This window comes from Lycium barbarum, chromosome 6, assembly GCF_019175385.1.
Source record: "Lycium barbarum isolate Lr01 chromosome 6, ASM1917538v2, whole genome shotgun sequence".
In the NCBI taxonomy this organism is placed as follows: Eukaryota; Viridiplantae; Streptophyta; class Magnoliopsida; order Solanales; family Solanaceae; genus Lycium; species Lycium barbarum.
In genome coordinates, this window is record NC_083342.1 from 112,772,707 (window position 1) to 112,800,571 (window position 27,865).

The following is a 27,865-nucleotide window of genomic DNA, read 5'->3' on the forward strand; positions in this document are numbered from 1 at the left end:
TTTGTCGGTTCTGTTCTCAGTCTTTCTTGTTTGTTCCTTAAAACCGAAGCTTCTTCGAACAATTAATTCTAGGTGACCAAAAAGTCTTGAAATTACTAAGGGTGACGTGTAGGGCCCACCTCACATCAAAATTTAATTAAATTTGGGATTAAGAAGATTGGAGTTCAAAATATAATTGTTAAAACTTCTTAATCTTTTACAAACTACAAAAAAACCCAAAACACCCACCCATTATACTAAAACACCCACCCAATATTCAAAACTTCCAAAACCGTTCATCTCCACAACTCCCTCGCACTTCTTCCATATTTCAAAATCAAAACTCCCAAGCAACAGTTAATCTCCTTCACTTGGACGTCTCTCATCTCTCCTCTTTTCTTGTCATCTTCTTCTTCACCCTCGTCTATAGGTGCCGCTGCTGCTGCTTCTTCTTTTATCAAGGTAAAATTTTTGTTTCACTTGTTCCAAAAGTTATTTGGTAGAAATTGATAATTTTGGTTGTAGAAAAAGAAGAAGAAGAACATGAGTTTGTCTTCAATGTTGTTTATTTTGTTGTTCCTTGTTCGAGAAACCCTTATTTAGGGTATTTGTTTGACTTGTTGGGGTTTTTGCGTTTGTAAATAACGTACATTGTTCTCAAATTATGATTTTTTGTGATGTTTTTGTTCTTGTTCTCCTTAAGATTTCGAAAAAATGGCTTGCAATCTTGTTGACTTTTTCGAACAGATAAGTAAGTTGCTGCAGCAACTTCAGCACTTGTTTGACAATTGCAGACAGTTGCTGAGGTTGCTTGATTTTAAAACCTCTATTTAGTGTATTTGTAGTGAAATACTGTTGTTGGTGTTAGTGTTGGTGTTGGTGTTGATGTTGATGTTGGTGTTGGTGTTGTCCTGTTATGGTATGGTTTAGGAAAAGAAAGGATAAACAATTATTGCACATACATTTGGTGTATTTTGTTTAACTTGTATAATTGTGTGTCTGTAGTAGACGGTTTGGCTGTTGTCTTGGAAGTGGATGCTTGTTGTTTTGGTTTGGTTAAGTGTTTAGGAAAAGCTTGGATAAAATCCATCTTGTTGTTGTTATTGTTGTTTTTGTTGTTGTTGTTGTTGTTGTTGTTGTTGTTGTGTGTTTGTAGTGAAATAAATGATTTTTTTCTGCTGTTGTCCTGGTATGGTTCAGGGTTTAGGAGTGGATATCCAATAGATGATTTTTTTGTTCTTGTCCTAGTATTTATTTGGTTCTATATATAGAAGCTATGTCCAATAAATTTTTAGTTGTTGCAACAATTTCTACACTTGTGCCAACAAGTAGATAATATGTTGCAACAACTACAAATCTGTTGGACATAGCTTCAGTTCTTTGGTTCTGTTCGTAGAAGATGTCCAACAGATTTATAGTTGTTGCAACAAGTGATACACTTATTGCAACAAGTATACCATATGTTGCAACAACTACAAATCTATTGGACTTAGCTTCAGTCTTTGGTTCTGTTTGTAGAAGATGTCCAATAGATTTATAGTTGTTGCAACAAGTGATACACTTATTGCAACAAGTATACCATATGTTGCAACAACTACAAATCTGTTGGACTTAGCTTCAGTCCTTTGGTTCTGTTTGTAGAAGATGTCCAACAGATTTATAGTTGTTGCAACAAGTATACCATATGTTGCAACAACTACAAATCTGTTGGACTTAGCTTCAGTCCTTTGGTTCTGTTTGTAGAAGATGTCCAACAGATTTATAGTTGTTGCAACAAGTATACCATATGTTGCAACAACTACAAATCTGTTGGACTTAGCTTCAGTCCTTTGGTTCTGTTTGTAGAAGATGTCCAACAGATTTATAGTTGTTGCAACAAGTTATACACTTGTTGCAACAACTATACAATATGTTGCAACAACTATAAATCTGTTGGACATTGCTTCAGTTATTTGGTTGTGTTTGTAGAAGATATACAGCACCTTAATCACGTATTCAACAACTGAAGAATCTGTTGCAACAACCTATTCACTTGTTGCAACAGTTACATCATTTATTGCAACAACTTCTTCAGTTGTTGGGGAATTTTGTTACTTGTTGTATTTTGTTTGATCAAATGCTGCACTTGTTATTATCTGTTTACTTTGAATGATGTACTAATCAGTAGAAGATTTGTTTTTTCTCCTGTGTGTAGATAAAATATCTCCAGCCAAAAGAAAAGTTGAGAAATCAACTCAGGGTCATAGAGATAATAAAAAAGCTAGAGGGCAATCATCATTAGAGAATCTTGCTGATTTAGCAAAATCTATTGTTGAATCAGCAAATATAGAGGACAAAGACAGCCAAACTGACAATCAATCCTCAGAAAGAGAAGAAGTACAGAGCCAAGAAGGAGTAGATACAAATGAACAAAGTGAAGAAGAGTTAGAAGCTGAAGAAACTGCTGATGGAGTAGATGGATTGGATAAAGATGATGAAAAGGGCAGTGCTTCCGAAAATACAGTTCAATTGTCGACGTTCATAGCTGAATTAAGAACAAAGAAGAGAAATACTGTGAATGCCAATTTAATTGCAGAATCTTCTAGTAGATTGGACATAGATCATAACAGACCTTCCATTGCTGAGGTCATCAAGGTTTTCAGTATTGACAAGTATGCCGTGAGGATGCCATTGAATGAAAATAATGATTTGACCATTGATCTTACGGTCAAATCAGGCATGGGCAAGAACTTTGATGTGTTTAGGCTAATTCTTAAAAAGCAGGGGTTGGAGGATTTCTTTAGGAAAAGCTGTTTTGGGGTGTATTTGGATCTGCCTGAAGAGACCGGTGCACGGTTTCAAATGAAAATGGTATATGGGCTTATGAAGCGTAGAATTCTTTCGGATGCAAAGGATGAGCTTTGGATTAATTACTGTGGCATGCCGGTGTGCTTTGGCTTGAAAGAGTTTGCCATAGTTACTGGCCTTAGATGTTATCCTTGTGAGCTTCCTATTGTTGTATTGAATAAGCCAGCCCGGACTACCAAGACTGCCAAAGAAGCCAAGAAAGTAGGAAAGGGTGGAAAAGATAAGAATGAAACTGGTTTGGTGGAGTTAGTTGGAAAAAGCTACAAAGGAGATAAGTTGCTTGTAGATTTGCAGTCCAAAACCATGTCAAAAAAGCATAAGCAGTCCTTGTGTTTAGTTTGGTTTGTGCACTGTGTTCTTATGGCAAAAGATACAAGTCTGAACATACCACTTGGTTTGCTTAAACTTGCGGAGGACTATGTGGCATTCAACAACCATGGATGGGGCCGGGAAAGCTTCAAGTTGACTGTTGACTATTTATCGAAAGAGCTTAAGCCAACAGTGAAGACAGTCAATTTATATGGCTTCCCTTGGGCTTTCATGGTAAAGCATTTGCAATGTCAATTTCTTGTACTTTTTGTATTTATATCATCATTCTGATTTTGATGGTATCTTGTTTTCTAGGCTTGGGCATTTGAAGCCATTCCTCACCTCCGACAACAAGTGAAGGACTACCCTTCAGAAGTGTTTTTTCCAAGAATGCTTAGATGGCTGACTGCAAAGAGCAACACAAGATTGAGTGTTGATCTTTTTAACCCTCCTTTGGAAGTTACGCCTTAAGACATATATATAGAATAAACTTGATCATCTATTGGATAATGTCCAACAAGTATGACACTTGTTGCAACAAGTTACTAATCTGTTGGACAATGTCCAACAAGTATGACACCTGTTGCAACAAGTTACTAATCTGTTGAAAAATGTACAACAAGTATGACACTTGTTGCCGAGATTGACACCGAAATATCCGGTTGAGGACGGATATTTCGGTCTCCCGCTGATGGCAGTCAATCGCCCTTCCTTTATCGCCTCATCCCTGCCCGAACTCGAAGCCTCGTTCCCGGTGAGACGGTCGTATCGTGACCGAGCATAACCATAACAACGGGAAACCGAGCGTGCTTGTATCCTTGGTTTTATCCGTATACATGTATGTTAATGTAATTTGACTTAAGCAACAAACGAATGGCCCCGTCAATTTTTAGATTTAAGTCCCATAAATACAAAAATACAGTGAAAAATAAATTGTACAAAATTATACCCCAAACCCCTAGCAATTTCAAGGCAAATCAGTCCTTTTTCTGGAGCAACGACTTGACTTTTATGAGTTTGGGTTGCAATAATAATCAATATAAAATTTGGCTGAAGTTATGAAGGTTAACGTGGAGTTCTTATTCAAAATCATAAGTGCATATTAAATTAGTCAAGAAGAACTACAAAAGTACAAGTTTCTGTTTTATTCGCAATTTATAATCGATATTCCATTTGTTCATGCTAATAAAAGATATTTTTCATATAGATAAATGTTGATTCAGATCAATTTTGCGTTAATTTATTCAGATTATTATTGCACCCGCTATAATTTTTCTATCCTTTAGAAGAGCCAGTAAGAGGCACCTTCGTCGTCCGTCTGTAGGCCCAAAAAAATTTTGGGCCCACATATTTTTTAATCACCCGCTTTTTAAATAAACCCACTTCAGCTGTTTTCACTTCTAAAGGGTAGAATATTATAATACCTGCAAAATCAATCCAGAAACTTCTCAACCCACTTCAGCTGCTTTCACTTCTAAAGGATAGAAAAAAATCAAGAAGCTTCTCATCAATTTATACCACCAAAAATATAGTATAATTTTGCTCAGGCTGGTGCTGCTATTTTCAGATATCAGGTATTAATTTTTGAACTCTTCTAATTTGAGCATCGTTTCTTCTTTTGATAGCATTTTTTAAAGTTTCTTCAAGCTTCTTCACGATTTTTTGAAGCTTCTTCAACTTTCTAAGCTTCAACTTTCTAATGTAATAAAAACGAAATTATGAAAAAGAAATGATAGGGTACTTACAGTTACAGCTGAAGAGTTTGTTGGATTAATTTCTGAAGAAAAGAAAGTTTTAGGGCAGAAAGGAGATAAAGTAAAAATATAGATAAATCCAGCAGCTCCAAAAAGAAGAGAAAAAACTGCAATAGTAGATATAGAGTTCTTGGTCTATATATCCATTTTCATTTCTTTGGGAATATTGTTAGTTTAGTGGATTTTGAATCTTTCGCAAAAGTCCAATTTTTTTGGGGTTTTGCCTTTTTGTTGTTGATACAGGAGATTTGGGGGTGTGGTAGGTGAGGAAATTTTTTCTTCTATTTTGTTTTGTTTTATCTTTCGGACTTAGGAAGGTCATGTAATGGAAATGAAGTGGGAAAGATAAAAGGAACTAAGAGCCTGTTTGGAAAGCCGCCCAGGTAATTATAATTGGGTATAATTACATAGTTTGGCCTATTTTTTTTACTAAATAATTATACAGTTAGGTGGGAATTGAGTTTAATTAAGAGGGTGTAATTACACTCTTTAATACTCAAGGGGTGGTTGAGAATTTGGTGTGATTACACCATGTAATTATAGGGTTAAGAGCAAGGGTAGGGAAGACTAAGAGGGCTGCAGCATTTAAAGTGCCCACAAAACAGCAAAGTTGAAACAAAAAAAATGAACTCAATCGAATGAAAATTTGACAAAAGGCTGGAAATTGAAACGAAATCAAAGAGGAAAAGCAAGTAAGAAAGAAAAGAGATAGTGGGTACTTTATATAGCTTAGATTTCACTTCAGCCTTCCATGAAAAATGATAATAAAACAAAGCTCATTTTACAGAGCACCTTTTTTAGAAGCATTTAGATAGGGAATATGGGTAGAGAATAGAATCGAAGAAAGATTGAACAGTGATGAAACATAATAGTGTTAATGTTGTTTCAAGTACATAATAGTTTTAATGTTGTCTGATTTCTGCCATTACTATAAAGTTGGAACTTTCTTTATGTTATTGACAGAGTTGGTTGAATGTGTTGGTGAAATTTCTTGGTTGGATTTTAGGTAAATTTTTCATCTTAAGTTCTTTCTGCCTTTTAGAAAATAACAATAAGTTTTATATATTACTAATAGTTGGATTGCTATATTTTGTTTGATCTTATTTGCTGTAGGTTTAACTTTGTGTTGCGGTGATTGTGTACATATGTGTGTTCAGCCTCTTTAATTTAAGTAAGTGTCACTCTTCTGCATTGTTAGATTATTGTCAAATTGCTTCTTCAATTTATTTTGTCGTTACAGGATTTCAGTGTCTCTTTATTTGTTGTTTATCCAAATGCAGCCACAGGTACATTTTGTTTAAAACTTTAACACGCGGTGCAAAACTTTTACGGCTTTGACTGCAATTGCTTAAGATATTTATTTTCGTATGCCTTTTTCCTTCAGTTCTCAAAAGTGACAATTCTAAAGAAATTTGAGCCTGTCATTTTCTTGATTATGAAATATAGGAAGGAGAACATAATCTCTTCAAGTAAATGAATATGTACAATTTGCATACCCACTACTCCTTTGTATCACTTAACATATATAATACTGAAGCTTTCTAATCATGAAATGTGAAGGCGCCTTGTGCAAACACATATTTCTGTGTATGCACAGTGAGTGGCAGATGGTTTTCCATAGATCCCTGATCGAGCTGAATATATGGTCATCAACACTATTATATTTGTTTGGTTAACCACAGTTCGAAACTCAGCGGATAATAGGCCCAGGCCTTTACCCTTTTCCACTTAAATACCCGGGTTTTGTCTTGGCATGGTTTGAACCATGTCATGCGTCTACCCCTACATCATGCACTGCACTGTTAGAGCTACAACAAAGCCCCGAGGGCGGTCATCAACACTATATTGAAGCTAAACGCTCCAAATTCCAGCCTATCCTGCATAGCAGCTGATAATAACACATAACAATCTTCCAGCCTTTTTTATTTTTCAATGTAACTTTTGAGTTGCATTCTCAATAAATGCTTTTGCATCATATTTAGGTAAACGGCAGGCACATGTTTGCCTTAGTTGACATCTGTAACTGCAGAAAACCAGTCCAAGTTGGATTGTTGCAAGAACTTATTCTTTAGTCCTATATGTGTATTATTAGGGAGTCCAGGAGTTTTTTTAGCTTTCTAGAATGCTACATTGGAAAGTTCAAGTGGCTAATAAACCTTCTCCAACTTTATCTTCTTTACTTCTTCATGTATGTGACTGGGTGTTTGATGTTTGAGATTATGCTTAAAAGTTTCTAACATAGCTAAATCAATTTGTATAAAATAGTAGTGAAGTTCTTTGCAACTATTTTTTCACTCAACAAAAACTAAATCAATTTGTTAATTTACAGGGACAAATATTCTATATTGACGGTCAACTTTCACTGATAAATGAAGACCAACATTTCTGCTCCATGGTGTGCTCAGATTGTAAATTGCCATTTTTAAGAACTACTACACCAAGGCCAATCTACTGCATCCAGTGCGAAAGATCCATCCAACTTATTCCCAGGTATTACTGATAAACATTGTTGACACCTAATTTTGGCTCGACGTGCTTAAAATTAACATTTTGGGGGGCCCTGATTCGTTAAAGAGCACGAAATACATTTTTTACACATTTTTACACTTTTTCAACAATTTATTGATGATTATCATTATTTTAGGAATTTTCTCAATTTATTGTCATTTTTTTCAAGAATCATTATTTTGCACATGTACAGTGTAATATTACCATTTTTGTGCAATTAATAATTATTTCTTAATTTTATATATCAATACATTTTCATATCATAGACATTAATATTTATATTTTATTCTTGCGTTATTATTTATACATGTATTAATTGACTATATTTTAATATAGTCCGACAGTGCAGAGAAAATCGGAGTAATTAATTTTTTAAACGCAGAGTAAAATTTGGTCAAGTCAAGATCTCATCACTTTTTTTTTTTTTTAATTGAGATGATGGGTTGGGGACAAAGGGGTATGGTTTCATTATTTTTGGGCATAAAAAGGGGTGTTTGTTTATATTATAAGAAAAGGGGGGTTAATTTAATGATGGGGATCCAACACATATTTGCACAATACACAAGCATATTTTCAGATTTTTTCTCTCCCCTAAAACCCTAAAACATTTTCTTTCTCCCCTCACTTCTCTCTTAGCCGCCATCCTTCCACGTCGGAGCTCGGAGCTCCGGCGAACTCTTCGTCTCCCTCCCTCTCTTCCCGTCACTGATCAGCGCCACCACCGGCGAACCAAGAACGACCATCGCCGCCCCACCACTTCATCTTCCCCTCTCTCCATTAACGCCACCCCCACAACGTCGGAGCAGTCGACGAACCGCCATGAAACACTAGCCCACAACACCATTGTTTCCTTCTCTTCCCCCTGTTTTCTTGTCCATACTCTGTACCTAAGAAATGGGATTGTTGAAACCCAAAAACACTCACCATTCTCAACAATCTCTTGATGTGTTCAGTTCTCATTATTTTCGTCAGAATTTGGACCCCCATATTGCTTTTAATGTTATTCAACATATTAATACTAATTTGAATAACCCCAGATTGGCATTTCGTTTTTTTTTTTTTGAGTATTCCAGGATTAATTTGAATCTTATTCATGCTATTGGAATTTTTAATTTGCTTTTAAGGTCACTTTGTCAAATGGGGTTTCATGATTTGGCGGTATTAGTGTTCAAGTATATGAAAACTGATGGGTATTTATTGGAAAGTTCGATCTTGGAAAGTGTAGTTTTAGCACTTGCAAATTCGGGTAAGTTTGGGTTTGCTAAAGAAATTTTGATTTCTCAAGGTGGGTTAGGTAGTGAGGAAGATAATATTGTTAGGCCTTTTGTACATAATAGTCTTTTGAATTTGTTAATGAAGCGAAGTATGGTAGATGAGGCAGTTGATTTTTTTTAAAGATCATATTTTGTGGCCGATGAAGAAATTTCCGTCGATTTTCAAGGCCTTCCATGTATAAAGACGGATTTTTATTTTAAGTTTATTTATTATTTTTTAATTCATCCGATAATTATTTATTTTCTTACTAACATTTTTTATTAAGTCTCATGCAGGTATCTGAAGTTATTTTTTGGAAGATGACACTCAAAGAAGTTCAAATAGCTTCTTAAATTCTTTGTTTATATATATATATATATTTTTTTTTACATTCTTAAATTATGCAAGCATAAAATATAGTGAAACTTTACTTTTTAGGGTGTAGGCTAGTGATATTTATTTATGATCTGCTTAGGTGATTTAAATTTTATGTGTTTTAGATAAATTAATATTAGACAGTTATTATTTTTGTAGTTAATATTCTGATAGTTATCATGTTTCGCTAGAGTTTTAATTCAATAGCTTAGCACACTTAAGTGAATAAATAGGGTGATTTGCCTCAATATTTAGGCTTTAGAATGTACTCTCATAATTAATTGATTAGGCGTACATACTTAACTAGTTAAATTAGTTAACTCACTTCGAGTGCAAAATAATTTCATGTCCATTTTCTTTTTATACCTTTGTCACATACCCAAGTTTCTAAGTTGCACATAACCTTTTTTAAAAAAAGTAATTATTATATCACATATGTAAAAAATACATATTGCACGATTATTTATGTGAATAGTCATATTAGTTATTCTTTAGTCTAAATTCTACTAATTTTTGTAAGTAATAATCAAGCCTTTTTACACATCCCTCGAATAGTTAAATTGGTCCAGCCGGGAACCACATTTGTGGATTCTGAAGGATGCATAACACCTTCCCTTCGGAATAATTTGAACCCTTACCTAGAATCTCACTTATTTTCGTAGACCATGTTAAGCTGCATATATTAATAATTTATAGGTACCCTAGTATACCTTAAATGCTAGGTGGCGACTCTGTACATAATTAATTATTTTCAGAGCTCCATAAGTTGTGCTTTGTTTAGCCTTGGTAAAAATGAGGTGCAACAACATGGCGACTCCGCTGGGGACACTTAGGTTCTAACCATATGGACTCAATTTGTTATTCGAGGTATGTTGTCTTTATTTGAATTTTTCTTTATTTTACTTGCCTGTATTTATTCGTCATGTATATCTTTTCCCTTGTTCCCTTATTTGTTTACGTACATATCTGCTTTTAATTTCATACATTGTATTATTGCCTTTTTTACTAGCAAGTTTTATTACCATACTCATTTTTTACTTTATTGTAAATTATGCATCTTGCTTTTACTGTTTCTCTTTGATTGCTATTTTTTGGTGGTTTTATATTAATATTCATATGTGTTATCGGTTTATATAAAATGGCATGCCGTTCAAATTTCCTCCACTTCTGGAAAATTCACACTATCACACGTACACGCGAGGTGTGTTTTGCGCACCCGCGAATTTTTTTCATAGAATCCAAATTTTAGGAGAGTTGGCGTATGCGCGGGGTGCCCGAGTAACGGGGACCGCGTAACCTTCTCACTCGAGTAGTCCGCTCGGGAGCCTTGTGTCATAGGAAAACTAACTCTTAGAATTCCTAGGTTACTGTACATCCCATTTTTGCAGTTATTTTTAGCTAGGTTGAATTTTATCTTTTATTTCGAACATTTTTTTCATTTTTCACATACTCTTTATTTGTTACATGTTTTGTTTTTAAATAAATATTGTTGTTATTTGCTTTGCACTACCTTAGCACTTTATCTAACTATTTTTTAGTTGACTTGCGTTGAACCCTGCATTTTGTAAAATGTTTTTTCTTCAATCATGCATTTTATACCCTATTTGCAAGAACTACGCACACCTGATTCTCTTCTTTGATGAGATACGTAGGCAGCCCTTTTGGGTTCGGTATTCATTATTCATTATTCATTATTCAAAAAATCGCAAAAAAAAATTCTTTATTTTGAAAAATCACAAAAAATATTTTTTTTTCTCTTTCTATCCTATCTGAACGAACTACGCGCACCTGATTCTCATCAAAGATGAGATACGTAGGCAATCCTTTTTGGGTTCGGTACCCCTATTCAAAAAATACAAAAATATTTTTTTAGATTCATATCTTTAACTTGGTTGGTACCAACATAGTTAGGGTTGTGTATATGAAAGAAAGAAGTGATAATCAATATAATGGAGAGGACTGACTTCGTGGTAAAACTATAGATTCTTTTGGTACCTCTCATTCACACTTTAAGGGACACTTGAAAAATTCTCTTGCATGCTTGTAAGACAAGAACAAAACAAACCTCATTGTTTCATGTGCATTGTGTGGTGAGCTTTATATAGCGTTCAATTGCATTGCATTGTGATCTAGAACTTGGCCTGAATGTCTGTTGAGGCGAAATTATGAGTAACACTCAGCATAGAAAAGGATCGTAGGCCTTCCTTGACCCGTTTGAGCCTTTCTAGCCTACCAAATGACATTATCCTTAGCATTCCCCCTTTGAGCCTAAAGCCTTTTCTTTGACAACCACATCATAAGCCTATACCATTTCTGAGTGCTTACATGCACTATCTCTCTCTTGGCCCAACCTCCCTGAGCGCACTAAAAACGTGCAACCGCGGATAGAAATCTGAGCTGAAGCTTCCAAAAAAAAGGATTCGACCGTCCCAGAAAAACAAAGGCTAAGAACGACCTCCAAAGCAAGAAGGAGCCCACACAAAAAAAAACAAAAAAAACAAAAAAAAAAAACTCAGTCATTCGGGATCTCAGACATACAACCCGTTATTTCTTTTTATTTTCACACTCAGGCATACAACCCGAAATTAGTATCAAGACCTCGGGCATACAACCCAGGTCAATTCTCTTAATCCCCACAGAGTCTCGGGCATGTAACCCTAAACTCAAAAAAAAAAAAAAAAAAAAAAAAAAACGAAAAAAGGGCTTTAACTTGCAAAAGAGGTCGCACAAGTACAAAAGAAAGGGACAATAAAACAAAGTGTCAGAGCACACAAATACTGAGCACAGACATAGTGCAACGCTTAGGGAAGGATTAGTCACTCCTTACCCAAATAATATCCTACCCTTTTCCCAAGCCTACATTACAACACCATAACAAGCCCTACGTGATTCTATGCTAAGGTTTCTCTCATTAGTGGATACTTACATGACGGCCAAGCTTATGGTATTACAATTGCAAGCATTGAACATCTTTCTAAGTTTGAGTGTACTTCTCTAGATGTCCCAAAGTTCAAAAATACTGAATATGTGTGAAAAGTGACTTTCTTTCTGGTGAGGGCACTTGAAACATGAGACTAGGTATAGTTCATAATCCTTGTTTGAAGCAAAATGAACCAATCTTGTCGATCCTTAGATATGTCTGAGGTACCACTTGAAGCTATAGGAATTACCAATAAGTCGATCTTGGTTTGTTGGACGATAAATAATGGTGAATTCTTATGCAATACTAATTGTTGGTACCAACTGAAGTCGGGGCATGTTATATCAATCATTGTTATTATTAAAAAAAAAATTGCTGGATTTTTTTTTTTTTTCTTAATTTTGTTTTTTATCGTTGCACAGTAAATATAGTTCAATGTTGTTGTGTTGTTACTAACTCTACGAGGTATCGACATCTGGTCTTACCATGAAAGATCCTCGTATTTCTCCGCTGAAGCATGAAATTGGGAGAACATTTTTGAGTAGCTTAAAAAAAAAAAAAAAAAAAAAAAAAAAAAGCAAGTGCACATCACTTTCCGCTGGAAGTATGCGAATTTTTGTTTGTTTAAACTGGGACAGAATTTTTGAGGGGGCCCTCAAAAATTCCACCAATGGCACATTTTGAGAGAAAAGGCACGGGCTCATCCGGCCCCACAGTAGGACACTGCATTGGCTCGTCCAGCTCCACAATAGGACATCGAGGGCATCATAGTCTAAAGGCATCATTCTCATCGCCTAAAGGCACCATTTCATGGCCCAAGGACCTTACCTTCTGCACTTCATTCTCGCCGAAGCAAAGGCGTTACCCTCCACACCAGCATTGCTTTATTGTCTTTAAATGCCTCTGCGTATGCTCGCAGCCGCATTGCATTGCACCTGCATTGCTCACCGCCTTTTATTACTGCTTGGGCCATGCACCGCCCTTTTAAATTTCTGCATAAGGCTGTGCACCGCCTTTCATATGATGCATGGGCTGCGCACCGCCCTTTGCATCGCTTTCATATATTACATGGGCCATGCACCGCCCTTTGTAATTTCTGCATAAGGCAGAGCACCGCCTTTCATATATTACATGGGCCATGCACCGCCCTTTGTAATTTCTGCATAAGGCTGAGCATCGCCTTTCATGTTGTATGGGTTGCGCACCGTGATAAGTTGGTATTTTACCAATTTATCTCTTCTTTAATCTTATATTTTTGCTATATTTGCTTGATAAAATTGTGCATTTAGTATCCTTTACATCTATTTTACAGGTTTTATTTGATTTAGAAGTGATCGGAAGAAACCAAGTGAAAATTAAGTCAAAAAGAGGCCAAATGGGACAGTTTTGCAAAATTGTCCAAACTGGACAGTTTTGCAAAAACGGGCCAGATCTGCAATTCCGAAATTCAGTGGGTATTTGTCATTCTTTCAACTTGAAAGAATGAGGTTACTATAAGATGAAAACTAGGGCAAAACATTAATCATCTTTGGCTCTACACAAGTTCTTGGAGGCTAGGGTTTCACACCAACACATTGGAGGAGAAGATTGGAAGCACTTTAATGAGATATTCTTAATCCTTTCTTCAATTTCTTGTTTGGTATTGAATATTTATGTGTGTAGTATTTCATTTCAATACTTGAACCTTGTTTATGGAAGTATATATTGTTTAAGTTTGGATTGAATCTCTTGTTTTGCTTATGTGTTGAATGATTTTATTCCTAATGAAGCGAGTTATTGTTTCTTTAATTAATCTCATTTTGAATGATTCTTAAGGGAGTAGCTAACCCTAAGACTTGCCAATTTATTTCGGTTTAAACTTGAAAGAGGCAAACTCGGGATTGAGAAAGATTAATTAACAAGAATTTGGGGCGTTAACCCTCATCTAATGGAAATCGACCTAGGGATAGGCGACACCACTTGTAGCCATATTCGGGTGTTCTTAATGCTCCTAATTTCTTTAGGGATATTCAATTAGGTAGTCTAGTTAGTCTTCGGAAGAAGCTAATCTAGAGTCATTATCCGAGGCTAAGTAATATAAACTCACCATTATTTGTAAATCATGAAATACATTGGATCGTTACTTGAGCGTAGTTTCCCTTGTATCCATGCTTGTGGCCATTGATCATTTTACTTGCTTTCTAGGTTAGTTTACATTTTTGCATTAGCTATAATTTTCTCTCAAACAAAACCAAAATATTATCCATCGTTTGACTTAGCGTAGTTGGTGAAAATTCCTACTTTTCCTACTCGCCTACATATTGTTCTCTGTGGGATTCGACCCCGACTCATAGTTGGGTAAATATATTTGCATACGACCGTGCCCATTCTAATTAATAGGGTGGATTTGGACGTTATCAAAAATGGCGCCGTTGCCGGGGAACAATTTGGCGTATTTGGGTTAGTTTGGGATTTAATCTAATTTGCTTTGGTCCAAACTTTCTTTGCTTTATAACAACAAAAAAAAAAAAAAAAAAAAAAAAAAAAAAACTGTCCAGTTTCTGAAAAACTGTCCAGTTTCTGAAAAACTGTCCAGTTTTTGCACTTGCAGAAACTGTCCAGTTCTGAAAAACTGTCCAGTTTTTGCTTCTGCAAAACTGTCCAGTTTTTGTTTCTACAAAACTGTCCAGTTCTGAAAAACTGTCCAGTTTTTGCTTCTGCAAAACTGTCCAGTTTCTGAAAAACTGTCCAGTTTTTGTTTCTACAAAACTGTCCAGTTTTTGCTTTTGCTAAAAACAAAATGACATCATATAATGAAAATTGGTTGGATGGTAGTTGTTCATACTTTGATGACCCATGTCCATATTGTGGAGGACCTCACTTTTGGCAAGATTGTGTAAATGCTCCCGGGAGAGAGATGTGTGCACCGTCTCAATCCTATGATGGGAATATTTGTAATATATGTGGTGGTCAAAATGGACATTGGAGTGATTGTCCTAATTATTTTCCTTCCCCTCCCCCAAGTTATTCTAATGAAAATATTAGTTGTGTTTTTGAGTTTGATAGGAACAATGATATGGCAAACGAAGGGCAAAGTACCGGCTATGAAGGTATCATGGAATTGCTCCAAGCATACTTTGACCGGGAAAGGGAGGAGGAGCGAGAACTCGTCGGGCAATCCATTTTAGAAATGAACAAATCACTTGAGGATGAAAATTTTTCAATTTCCATGAATGTGCCTATTCCTCAAAATGAAGTAGTTAAAGAAGAGATTTCAAATTTACAAGATGAGCCCGAAAATTCTTGTGACCCCAACAAGAGTTGTGAAATTGAAGAAGTGGTTCAACTTGAAGAAAATGAGCCAAGTCATAAAGAAGAAATCTCCGATACTCGAAAAGAGGAAATTGAGGAAATGTTGAGTGGCATTATGGGGAGAAATGAAAAATATGGAAAAATTGTGGCCAAATGGTGGGAAGTAGTTCAATATGGAGATGATGAAATTATCCAAAACATGGATTTCACCACGTTAGGATTTTTACAAGCTTTGGACGATTCTCACCATGAAGACAAACTTGACAAAGTGGATATTGTGAGCCAAGATTGGCTAATGAATCAAGCTCAAAAACTTGAAATCTATGGGGATCACCGTGAAGGCTTTTCACGGATGATGAAAGAATATCTAAAAATGCATGTTGAGCAAAGTCAAGAAGTGGAGTTACTTGAAATTGCTATCAAAAAATTGGAGGCCGAATTGAATGCAAAGATTGAGGCATGTGACGCTCAACATCAAAAGGCCATGGATAGTAGTTTTAAGTTGATTTCCAATGAAGAAGTGGTCACTATTGATTTTCAAGAGCTAATGATCAATTACCAACCAACAAATCCAAAAATAGTGAATGATGTCGAGATTGAAGAAATGATACTAGAGTTGCATAAAAAAGTTCATGAAATCGTTTTTGAAGACTCTAGTTCATTTATGGGTAAGGATGTCAAAATTCATGCAAATTTGAAATTTGAGCGCGTTGGACCACATTCGAAACATTTTTCAACATTGTGCTTGGTTGATGATATGGAAGTTGAACCAAACAAGCCAATGGAGAATTTTGGATATGAAGAAGAAAACGTTTTTATTTTGAAGTTTGCTATGCCAAGAAGACAAAATGGCATGCCTCACTTAAGGGCCAAGAAGTGCAAAATGCGACACCCGAGAGTTGGCCTCTTTGCTTTCCTACCACCGCCTCATGAGCATCACCAGAATCTTGATTCAAAGTTGGGGCGCAAATTCATATCTTCCAAATGGAGGGAAGAGTGGTAAAAGGTAACCGTCGTGCCGCGACGTTAACTTAAGCGCTTGGTGGGAGGCAACCCATCGTTTTAAAAAATTTAAATTATTTTTGAAATTTGATTTTTTAGAATAGTTTTGTTTATGGTTTTTGACTAATCTGCAAAGTTTCAGAATTTTTGGAGTTGTTTTGAGCAGGTCGAATTTTCGGACAGCCCCAAACCAGTAGCTGCTGAAAATTGCAGAAATTGTTCAGTTTTTGCAAAACTGTCCAGTTTTTGCAAAACTGTCCAGTTCTGAAAAACTGTCCAGTTTTTGCTACTGCAAAACTGTCCAGTTTTTGCAAAACTGTCCAGTTTTTGCTTGTGCAGTGAGGACACTGCAATGTTTTTAGTTGGGGGTGGCATGTGGTAGCACGCTATATTTTGGTTATGCTTGATTGTGTGCCCTTGTCGGGCTTATTTTGTGACTGTTGGTGTGGCTGTGGATAAACGTTACAAATGGAACTTGCTCAAATTCTTGAAAATTTCGTTCGTTTTGCATGTTGTGAATTAGTCACTTTTGTTATTTTATTTCTGTTCTTAGTTAGGTAGTTTAGGAGTAAAAATGGTGTTGGGATGTGATTTTTTACCCCTTGGCTAATTTTTGGCTTGCTTGGTACTAACTTATTTAAACCTTAACATATGAACTCTTGATTGTTGAAAAAGAAAAATGATTGAAGTAAGGTTTCTTGTTGTGACTTTTAGATTTAATTTTTGGCTCTTACTTTCACTAATTAGTCTCTTTAGGCTATGAGTGACTTTTTGAGTTCATTTGTTTCAATTGGTTCTTGGATACATATTCTACTTGAGTTTTCATGTGCCATGTGTGATGAGGTTTATTTGTGAGTTCTTTTGCATTATTTGTGGTCTAGAACTTGCCCGGAATGTGTTTCAAGGCGAAATCCTAGACTACACTTGGTTTGAAAAATGATGTTAGGCCTTCCTTGAACCGCTTTTGTGCCTTAAATATCCTACCTTTGCATATTTTCCCTAGTCAACCCCTTTTGAGCCTTTAACCTTTTCTTTGGCAACCATGTTACAAGCTTTAACCTTTTGTTCTTCATTGATCCATCTTTTGGTACCCTACCTCCTTAAGTGCGTTGAAAGTGCAAACATAGGCGAAAAGCCTAAGTTTGGGGGTGATGGTTGGAAAAAGTTGTTATGTGGGAGTTACTTTAAAGGCGGAAAAAAAAATTGAACTGTTAAATGGTTCCGTCGTTCAGTGTTACGGACCGTAACGTGTGTTACGGACCGTAACACCCATCGCAACATCATTAAATTTCCAAGTAAACTCTCTGGAAATTTGGATGACGTTACGGTGAGGTGTTACGGACCGTAACGTGTGTTACGGACCGTAACACCCATCGTAACACCATTGATTTCCATGTAAAACTTTCTGGAAATTTGGGTGGTGTTACGGTGAGGTGTTACGGTCCGTCGAATGAGTTACGGTTCCTGTGCTATAAATGAATAACTTGAGTTACGGTTGGAGATATGGCCCGTAACACGATCGACGGTCCGTCGACGGTGTTACGGTGCACTGAAAAAAAAAAACTAGTGTGTGAATAATGGGAAGACTAAGTGGTGAAAGGAAAAATGAAGAAAGGGGTGGAAAAATTTGAAAGGAAGTATGCTTTGATTGTTGAAAATTGTAGTGCTTAGGGAGGTTTTTGAGTCACTATTTCCAAATTATGTTCCTACCTTAACCAAAAGCCTACATTACAACCCTTTAAGTCCTAATTGATTTTGAACCAAGTGTGTCTATATTAGTGGAGAAATACATGAAGGGCAAACTTATGGTACTACTTGTGCAATTGAACATCTTTGTGAGAGAAGAGAGTTAATTCTTTCTATTTAAATATCCCATTTGTGTTTTGAATTACATTTTCTAAGTGTGGGATTCTCTCTTGAGTGTGAGGGCACATGAGAATTTAAGTTGTGAACTTGTTCCATTTTCCAATTGAGAGGAATGAACAAAAGAAAGTTGTTTTGTGATAAGGAGACAAATTTTGAAGCTTTATTGTCATGACTTGATTGCTACTTTGATTAACTTGGTGTTTGAGCACTTGAAAAGAAAATGAAGTTTTTAAGAAGAAGTTGGTGATTCATATGTTTTGAATTAATTGTTGGTACCAATCAAAGTCATGTTTTTGTGCTTAAAGTAGACTTCTTAACTTGGTATGATGTTGGTGCACTATTGAGTAAATTCCTTAGAAAGAGATTTTATGTTTTGAATTGCTTGAGGACAAGCAATAGTTTAAGTTTGGGGGTTTGATAAGTTGTTATTTTACCAATTTATCTCTTCTTTAATCTTATATTTTTGCTATATTTGCTTGATAAAATTGTGCATTTAGTATCCTTTACATCTATTTTACAGGTTTTATTTGATTTAGAAGTGATCGGAAGAAACCAAGTGAAAATTAAGTCAAAAAGAGGCCAAATGGGACAGTTTTGCAAACTTGTCCAAACTGGACAATTTTGCAAAAACGGGCCAGATCTGCAATTCCGAAATTCAGTGGGTATTTGTCATTCTTTCAACTTGAAAGAATGAGGTTACTATAAGATGAAAACTAGGGCAAAACATTAATCATCTTTGGCTCTACACAAGTTCTTGGAGGCTAGGGTTTCACACCAACACATTGGAGGAGAAGATTGGAAGCACTTTAATGAGATATTCTTAATCCTTTCTTCAATTTCTTGTTTGGTATTGAATATTTATGTGTGTAGTATTTCATTTCAATACTTGAACCTTGTTTATGGAAGTATATATTGTTTAAGTTTGGATTGAATCTCTTGTTTTGCTTATGTGTTGAATGATTTTATTCCTAATGAAGCGAGTTATTGTTTCTTTAATTAATCTCATTTTGAATGATTCTTAAGGGAGTAGCTAACCCTAAGACTTGCCAATTTATTTCGGTTTAAACTTGGAAGAGGCAAACTCGGGATTGGGAAAGATTAATTAACAAGAATTTGGGGCGTTAACCCTCATCTAATGGAAATCGACCTAGGGATAGGCGACACCACTTGTAGCCATATTCGGGTGTTCTTAATGCTCCTAATTTCTTTAGGGATATTCAATTAGGTAGTCTAGTTAGTCTTCGGAAGAAGCTAATCTAGAGTCATTATCCGAGGCTAAGTAATATAAACTCACCATTATTTGTAAATCATGAAATACATTGGATCGTTACTTGAGCGTAGTTTCCCTTGTATCCATGCTTGTGGCCATTGATCATTTTACTTGCTTTCTAGGTTAGTTTACATTTTTGCATTAGCTATAATTTTCTCTCAAACAAAACCAAAATATTATCCATCGTTTGACTTAGCGTAGTTGGTGAAAATTCCTACTTTTCCTACTCGCCTACATATTGTTCTCTGTGGGATTCGACCCCGACTCATAGTTGGGTAAATATATTTGCATACGACCGTGCCCATTCTAATTAATAGGGTGGATTTGGACGTTATCACACCGCCCATTTAAATTTCTGCATAAGGTTGCTCACCGCCTTTCATATGTTACATGGGCCATGCACCGCCCTTTGTAATTTCTGCATAAGGCTGAGCACCGCCTTTCATATGATGCATGGGCTGCGCACCGCCCTTTTCATCGCTTTCATATATTACATGGGCCATGCACCGCCCTTTGTAATTTCTGCATAAGGCTGAGCACCGCCTTTCATGTTGCATGGGCTGCGCACCGCCCATTTAAATTTCTGCATAAGGTTGCTCACCGCCTTTCATATGTTACATGGGCCATGCACCGCCCTTTGTAATTTCTGCATAAGGCTGAGCACCGCCTTTCATATGATGCATGGGCTGCGCACCGCCCTTTGCATCGCTTTCATATGTTACATGGGCCATGCACCGCCCTTTGTAATTTCTGCATAAGGCTGAGCACCGCCTTTCATGTTGCATGGGTTGCGCACCGCCCATTTAAATTTCTGCATAAGGCTGAGCACCGCCTTTCATATGTTATATGGGCCATGCACCGCCCTTTGTAATTTCTGCATAAGGCTGAGCACCGCCTTTCATGTTGCATGGGTTGCGCACCGCCCATTTAAATTTCTGCATAAGGCTGAGCACCGCCTTTCATATGTTACATGGGTCATGCACCGCCCTTTGTAATTTCTGCATAAGGCTGAGCACCGCCTTTCACATGATGCATGGGCTGCGCACCGCCCTTTGCATCCCTTTCATATGTTACATGGGCCATGCACCGCCCTTTGTAATTTGCACCGCCTTTCATATGATGCACGGGTTGCGCACCGCCCTTCGCATCGCTTTCATATGTTACATGGGCCATGCACCGCCCTTTGTAATTTCTGCATAAGGCTGCGCACCGCCTTTTGCATCCCTTTCATATGTTACATGGGCCATGCACCGCCCTTTGTAATTTGCACCGCCTTTCATATATTACATGGGCCATGCACCGCCCTTTGTGATTTCTGCATAAGGCTGAGCACCGCCTTTCATGTTGCATGGGCTATGCACCGCCCTTTTAAGTTTCTGCATAAGGCTGAGCACCGTCTTTCATATATTACATGGGCCATGCACCGCCCTTTGTAATCTCTGTATAAAGGTGAGACCGTCTTTCATATGCTGCCTGGGCTGCGCACCGCCCTTTCAATTTTCTGCATAAGGCTGAGCACCGCCTTTCATATGTTGCATGGGCTGTGCACCGCCCTTTTGTAATTTTTGCATGGGCTGCGCACCGCCCTTTTGTAATTTCTGCATAAGGCTGAGCACCGCCTTTCATATGTTGCACGGGCCGCGCACCACCCCTTGAAAATTTCTGCATAAGGCATCGCGCTGCACCTGCATTGCTTTGTTATTGTCTTCAAATGCTCTGCGTAGGCTCGCAGACGCATTGCTCTGTACCTGCATTCTTCGCCGAAGCAAAGGCGTTACATAGCACGACCGTTCTTCGTCCTACACATGCTAGGACCATTCTAACAACACTGGGGCAAAATTTTGATTGGACGATCAAAATTTGCCACAACATCCATTAGTTATCACCATTTCGAACTACATTGACCTGATTCTCGTGATTGACGAGATATGTAGGAAGCTCTATGCAGAGTTCGGTCATATCGGGACGAGAATCATTCTTTCCCCATCAAGTATACAATCCTTCCCTTTTTATCATTTTTCTTTCTATCGCAACCCTGTCGACGGACTAAGAGTATTGTCAAAGCTCTACCAACGTCTGGCCTCTTTCCCCGTACATATCCTTTTAGCAATTTTTTGTCGAGCCAAAATAGGCTAAATGTCAACGTCTTCGTCCGAAAACTCTTTCATCGTCTCCGGTCGAAGAGGGACAAGTTGTTGACACCTAATTTTGGCTCGACGTGCTTAAAATTAACATTTTGGGGGGCCCTGATTCGTTAAAGAGCACGAAATACATTTTTTACACATTTTTACACTTTTTCAACAATTTATTGATGATTATCATTATTTTAGGAATTTTCTCAATTTATTGTCATTTTTTTCAAGAATCATTATTTTGCACATGTACAGTGTAATATTACCATTTTTGTGCAATTAATAATTATTTCTTAATTTTATATATCAATACATTTTCATATCATAGACATTAATATTTATATTTTATTCTTGCGTTATTATTTATACATGTATTAATTGACTATATTTTAATATAGTCCGACAGTGCAGAGAAAATCGGAGTAATTAATTTTTTAAACGCAGAGTAAAATTTGGTCAAGTCAAGATCTCATCACTTTTTTTTTTTTTTTAATTGAGATGATGGGTTGGGGACAAAGGGGTATGGTTTCATTATTTTTGGGCATAAAAAGGGGTGTTTGTTTATATTATAAGAAAAGGGGGGTTAATTTAATGATGGGGATCCAACACATATTTGCACAATACACAAGCATATTTTCAGATTTTTTCTCTCCCCTAAAACCCTAAAACATTTTCTTTCTCCCCTCACTTCTCTCTTAGCCGCCATCCTTCCACGTCGGAGCTCGGAGCTCCGGCGAACTCTTCGTCTCCCTCCCTCTCTTCCCGTCACTGATCAGCGCCACCACCGGCGAACCAAGAACGACCATCGCCGCCCCACCACTTCATCTTCCCCTCTCTCCATTAACGCCACCCCCACAACGTCGGAGCTGTCGACGAACCTCCATGAAACACTAGCCCACAACACCATTGTTTCTTTCTCTTCCCCCTGTTTTCTTGTCCATACTCTGTACCTAAGAAATGGGATTGTTGAAACCCAAAAACACTCACCATTCTCAACAATCTCTTGATGTGTTCAGTTCTCATTATTTTCGTCAGAATTTGGACCCCCATATTGCTTTTAATGTTATTCAACATATTAATACTAATTTGAATAACCCCAGATTGGCATTTCGTTTTTTTTTTTTTTTTGAGTATTCCAGGATTAATTTGAATCTTATTCATGCTATTGGAATTTTTAATTTGCTTTTAAGGTCACTTTGTCAAATGGGGTTTCATGATTTTGCGGTATTAGTGTTCAAGTATATGAAAACTGATGGGTATTTATTGGAAAGTTCGATCTTGGAAAGTGTAGTTTTAGCACTTGCAAATTCGGGTAAGTTTGGGTTTGCTAAAGAAATTTTGATTTCTCAAGGTGGGTTAGGTAGTGAGGAAGATAATATTGTTAGGCCTTTTGTACATAATAGTCTTTTGAATTTGTTAATGAAGCGAAGTATGGTAGATGAGGCAGTTGATTTTTTTAAAAGATCATATTTTGTGGCCGATGAAGAAATTTCCGTCGATTTCCAAGGCCTTCCATGTACAAAGACGGATTTTTATTTTAAGTTTATTTATTATTTTTTAATTCATCCGATAATTATTTATTTTCTTACTAACATTTTTTATTAAGTCTCATGCAGGTATCTGAAGTTATTTTTTGGAAGATGACACTCAAAGAAGTTCAAATAGCTTCTTAAATTCTTTGTTTATATATATATATATATTTGTTTTTACATTCTTAAATTATGCAAGCATAAAATATAGTGAAACTTTACTTTTTAGGGTGTAGGCTAGTGATATTTATTTATGATCTGCTTAGGTGATTTAAATTTTATGTGTTTTAGATAAATTAATATTAGACAGTTATTATTTTTGTAGTTAATATTCTGATAGTTATCATGCTTCGCTAGAGTTTTAATTCAATAGCTTAGCACACTTAAGTGAATAAATAGGGTGATTTGCCTCAATATTTAGGCTTTAGAATGTACTCTCATAATTAATTGATTAGGCGTACATACTTAACTAGTTAAATTAGTTAACTCACTTCGAGTGCAAAATAATTTCATGTCCATTTTCTTTTTATACCTTTGTCACATACCCAAGTTTCTAAGTTGCACATAACCTTTTTTAAAAAAAGTAATTATTATATCACATATGTAAAAAATACATATTGCACGATTATTTATGTGAATAGTCATATTAGTTATTCTTTAGTCTAAATTCTACTAATTTTTGTAAGTAATAATCAAGCCTTTTTACACATCCCTCGAATAGTTAAATTGGTCCAGCCGGGAACCACATTTGTGGATTCTGAAGGATGCATAACACCTTCCCTTCGGAATAATTTGAACCCTTACCTAGAATCTCACTTATTTTCGTAGACCATGTTAAGCTGCATATATTAATAATTTATAGGTACCCTAGTATACCTTAAATGCTAGGTGGCGACTCTGTACATAATTAATTATTTTCAGAGCTCCATAAGTTGTGCTTTGTTTAGCCTTGGTAAAAATGAGGTGCAACAAACATACCATCAACAAATATTCAACCTTTAAAGAAATAATAAAAGACGTTTACACTTACATTACTCAACTCAACTGGTGAAACTACTATAAAACTACTTTGTTCGCGTAAAAATAAAATAGGAGGAGCATCTTATGCCATAGATTATATCATACAATAAAGACATATCATTACCATTTATATATATGAAATTTTAAACACTATACTACTCTACGAACATTTTCCGAACTTCATTTATTATTTCCTAGAAATATTTTTAAGTTTATATATCTAAAGTTGTAAAGATTATCACGTTTTAGGCTTGGAATATGATCGTTCAAATGATGTTTACGCATGTTCGAAAAGTCTTATTAGTGCATAAAAATAAAATGATTAACATATTTTGGGCCCGTGGTGCCACTTATTAAACTTGAAATTGTTTTTTTAACTTTATGACAGAATCCAATTTGAAGTTATGGTCATGGATCACACTGGTAGCACAGTGGCCTCCATCTCAGATCAATCAGCAACGAAGATGTTGAACCTCAATGTACAAGAGATTTATGACATCTGCCATGCACAAGTATTTTATATCATCGAATTTATAAACTTATGACAATCATCATGACTAACTAAATTTTTCTCGCTGTAGAGAAAAGCACTACTTCTTGACAATGCACATAAACAATTAGGACGAAAGACTTTCAGAATCCAAATGAAAAGATTATTTTCCAAAAATCAAGATAGGTTAGCTATCATGAATTATGAGGAAAAAGAACCTACAAACCAACCATCACCGATTGCACCAATGACCAGCACTGCTGAAACAAGCAAGCACAAGGCTATGAAGATTAGCTTCGACCGAACAAATCAGCAGAACCTGCCCAAAGACAAACCTTCCAGCACTAGATAGAAAACAGAAACCAAGACTCCTCTCAAAAGGGAGTGAAAGCTACTAGAAATGTAAGTCTTAGAATTTCACACACAACTGAATCTTCTCCTTACTTATTACCATTATTAAAGTTACTATTATTAACATATGCTTTTCATTCACTAAAAAAAACACTCTAATTTAAAGCTGCAATTTGATGTGTTGATGCATATCTATGGTACATCTGGAACATATGTGCAAGATAGAAAACCTGTGGATAAGGAGCGATACTTTGTGTTGTTGTAGCTGCCATGTCGTTTATCTGGGTAATTAGTGTTGGCTCAAAAGGTTTTAGTATAAGGGCAGTGTACCATACATTTGCCATTTTTGAATTCCATATATTTTTATGAAAAACACACTGATATAAGTTCTGAATAGACGTAAAGAGACGTTCTTACACTATTGTTAAAACAACAACGTTTCTTCTAAGAAAAAAAATACTTTCTTTACATCCCTAAACCACTTTTGTATAATGCTGATCTATCAATTGTTCCTCTGCAGCTAGCTTTTACAATTTCAAGATCCTTTCTCTTAATATTTGCCCAAATTTCTTCCACTTCTCTTCATCTTCATTTTTTTTTTGTTCTTTCTAAATCTCTGTGTTAATTTGAGTTATGTTGTATCAGTTTGTTAACATTAGAAAGTTTGATGGATATATATTTGTTTTTTTTCTTCTTCTTCTTCTTCTTCTTCTTCTTCTTCTTCTTCTTCTTCTTCTTCTAATTATTTTTTACTCAATTAAGGTTCAAACTACCATGTTTTGCATTCTGATTCTCTTGATTGTTTTTTCTCCAAAGGTGCATGGACAAGATTCTCACTTTAAATTTTAAGGGATGTTTATGGTATCACAAGTAAATATGTCAGAAAAACAAGTTACACATGTACTGATCTAGCTGTGAGGTATAGGAATAGTGAGCTTAGAGTAAGTCCATTTCCAAAGATTCCATTTTTTTTTAGTTTAGTTGGATGTTGGTTTTGGTTTTTTGGGTACTTTTAGTTTGGTCCATATTTGCAAAGATTTCATTTTTAGTGTTAGAATATGCTTAGAGTTTGATTGGATTTTGGTTTCTTGCTTATTGGATACTTTGTTCAGTTTTGCTGAGTTTGGGGGTTGATTATGTCCATTTCCAAAGATTTGGTATTTGTAGTTTAGTCCATATTTGCAAAGATTCCATTTTTAGTGTTAGATTATGCTTAGAGTTCAATTGGATATTGGTTTTTTGGTTGTTAGTTACTTTGTTTAGTTTCTGATTTTGGGGGTTGATTATTGTGTAATACTGACTGGTTATTCTTTGCTTGGAGTTTAGTTGGATTTTGTTTTTTGTTTTTTGGGGTACTGTTATTTTGATCTATATTTGCAAAGATTGCATTTTTAGTGTGAAAGTTTGATGGATTTTGGTTTCTTTGTTGTATACTTTTTTCATTTTTGCTTAGTTTGGGGCTTGATTATGAGGATAATACTGATTGGTTATTCATTTTGGTGTCTGTTTGGTGGAAAAATATGATCTTGCAGTTGGTTTTTGGTGTCTGGTGGGATACATTTTTCTGTTGGACTAGAATAAGCCACTAGGTCAGCAATGTTGCATAATTGTCATAATTTACATATGATTATCCCAATTGATTGAGATACGATCAAGAATAATGTGAAACACATTGGCCTTATTTGTCTAGAGTGCAAGTATCAAATGTTACTCGTGTATTATTTACACTGGTTTCTGTGGGTAGAGTAGAGTGGCTGCATGTGAATTTATATACCTTAAGAATCACACCAGTCAGTTTTTTTTTTTTTACTTATAACATCTTCTAAAAGTTGAATCTTCATATTCATAGAAATGTTTGCTGCCATTGTTAACTTTGACGGTTTCTAGCTAAATCTCTTTGGATTCTAGCACTTCTCTTTTCTATGTTTTTTCTTTACCCTTTTCTATATTTGAAGGTGTAGCTGGCGTATTAAATTTCTCATAGGATCTTTAGCGAGTTAACTGTAATTGGTAGTTTTTTTTGGAGAAATGATGTTTCACTTTTTGAACTTTTAGGTTACTTTGAGTACATGGGTAATTTGTATACTTTCAACATCTACATTCCTAACCAAAGCTAGCATCATTTTGTTATCAGGTTTTGCCAACAAGTTTTTGGAGCACATCTTTTTGCCAATGCACTGTCAAGCTACTATCTTTTTGCCACAAGACTGCCTTTTTGAAAAGCTACATTACAATCATATGTGATGCCCCCTGCTTTAAAAAGGTACTACAACTACCTCTCTACATCCATCACTTGAAAACGTGTATTAATTTTAACAACAAATTTCTACAGGTATTTTGTCAACCATGGCGTTGCACAACTACAACTTGCAGGATTACTACTAAGAAAATGCTTTTTCTGTAAATATGTAGTATAAATGATGTATATATGACAATGCAATCATCAATGTAATAGACAAATGTATATATGCATAAACAGTGGAAACTTATTTTAGTTGTCTTATACTATCTTACCTCATTACTTACAATAATCTTCTTACTGTTGGATATTTTAAATCATCCCTAAATATTGTCAAAGTGAACGATTTTTACGTTGGTTTTGGGAAGAGCATAAATTGATCAAAGATTCGCTTGAACTTCTCATTTCTTTAAAAGATATCTTAAACCCGCTAAAAAAGTTTGTCCGAAGAACCTTGATTGGTGAGTTTGGCTGTAATATTATGTTTATCTAACTATCATTTCTCATTACATGCTTTACCTTCATATTTATTCACTTTCATCTTTTAGGATATCGTGTATCGAATTATGCATCACTGATGCATTAGTAAACCACTAGATATTCTCTTTTTCAGGATTTATTGTTACTTACAATATTGCCCGCGCTGCGCACGGATGCAACATTTATAAATGTGATACTAATTAATGTAGCTACCCTTTACTTGCACAATTTCATTCACCTAAGATGTGA

General features: G+C 35.8%; 1 long non-coding RNA gene across 4 annotated transcripts; it reads left to right on the top strand.

Moving 5' to 3' along the window:
- Window positions 1-4,459: 4,459 nt before the first annotated feature.
- LOC132645573 (uncharacterized) lies at window positions 4,460-27,521 on the top strand. 4 transcript variants are annotated; one of them, XR_009584132.1, is made up of 7 exons: window positions 4,460-4,709; window positions 5,853-5,895; window positions 6,003-6,060; window positions 7,219-7,379; window positions 24,445-24,948; window positions 27,032-27,160; window positions 27,230-27,521. It is a non-coding gene; the product is annotated as an uncharacterized LOC132645573 (long non-coding RNA). The 4 variants fall into 4 exon arrangements; XR_009584133.1 differs by lacking the exon at window positions 4,460-4,709 and having other exon boundaries at window positions 4,736-5,895; window positions 24,445-24,535; window positions 24,638-24,948; XR_009584134.1 differs by lacking the exon at window positions 5,853-5,895.
- Window positions 27,522-27,865: the final 344 nt, after the last annotated feature.